Consider the following 1,412-nt stretch of genomic DNA (forward strand, 5'->3'; position numbering starts at 1 on the left):
TTCTAATTACAAAATACACACGTTAGTAACTTCAAGGAAAATAGTAATCAAAGCAATCAAATTAAATAATTGAAAGAGAGATTTGGGACCAAACCCTCAGAAATTAAAACCTTTCACGTCTAAGGCGAAGACAACTTCGAATATGGTTAGGTGCTTCAAGATCTTGTGAATGCGGAATTTTGTATGAAAAAGTGAGAAAGAAAGAATGCCAAAAGATTAAGAATTGAGAATTGATAAAAGAAAGATGATGAATAAAGAGAATTGGAGAATGTTGATGATTATTAATTGTAGATTGAAGAAAATTGATAATCGGTGATTGGAGATAATTGGTGATTGTTGATTGTAGATGAATGAAAACGGAGTTTTTGATACGATATTTATAAAGAAAATCGGCCAAAAAAGATAATTTATCAAAACAGAGTCTGAAGATCACAGAAACAACTTGGCGCCAGCCCTGGCTCATTGGCGCCAGGACCAGTGGCTAGCGTCAGGCGCCAATGGCTGGCGTCTGGCGCCAATCCTGGTTCCAGGCGCCAAGGCCTGGGGTTGGAAGCCAAACCGGCTTTTAACACGTTTTCGAAACTATGATAATTTTACCGTACTGGAAGATAAAATAATATAATTTCAGTCGAAAATGCTATTTGATCTAATTAAAACTTTAAAGAATCCTAATTGAATTAAGAATGACAAGACCTTCTAGAATGTTCTAGAAGACCAAAACCATTCCTAATTACATTAGGAATGATAAATCATATTAGGCCCTCCCCTAGATCATTAGGCCGTACTTAAAACTCAAACCGGGCCCAGTTTAGTAAATTGGCCATAACTTCCTCAATATTCATCGGAATTGGGCTTATAATATATCGTTGAAAAGGTCTTTGCAAGCCCTATCCAACTACACCACTATTGGACCCTTATCATGGACCAACCAAACTGGATTGTCTGTTTTCTTAAAATAAAGTTTTCAAAAACAGAGAGAAGAGAAAGGAAAAGAAATAAAACTTTCCGCAACACTAGACCTTTCCACACTTTCGTTTCATTCGATCATGATTCGACGTGAAAGGTACTCATCACTGGGTTTGGTTTTGGGGAGACACAAATGGGTGTCTACAGAAGCCCCCACTTTGACTGAGTTTGGAGAAACGCAAGTTTCGAAAACGAAAGTCAAAGTATCGATAGGGACGGAGAATGATTCAGAACGTTCTGCGATCCTTAATCAATCTTATAACGCCAATACCTGCAAAACAATGTTAGTTAAACAGATAAAAGAGTTAAGAAACGCGTATCTTGCACCGTCGAACACACGTCTCTGAAAGTAACCGATTGTTTTGATGACCTCCTGCAAGCTAGAGAATGCCATCCCGCTTGAAAACCGCTACGCCTTGTAACTGCTTCCAAATTAAAAGATTGCT

This window comes from Chenopodium album, chromosome 8, assembly GCF_948465745.1.
Source record: "Chenopodium album chromosome 8, dcCheAlbu1.1, whole genome shotgun sequence".
Classification (NCBI taxonomy): domain Eukaryota; kingdom Viridiplantae; phylum Streptophyta; class Magnoliopsida; order Caryophyllales; family Amaranthaceae; genus Chenopodium; species Chenopodium album.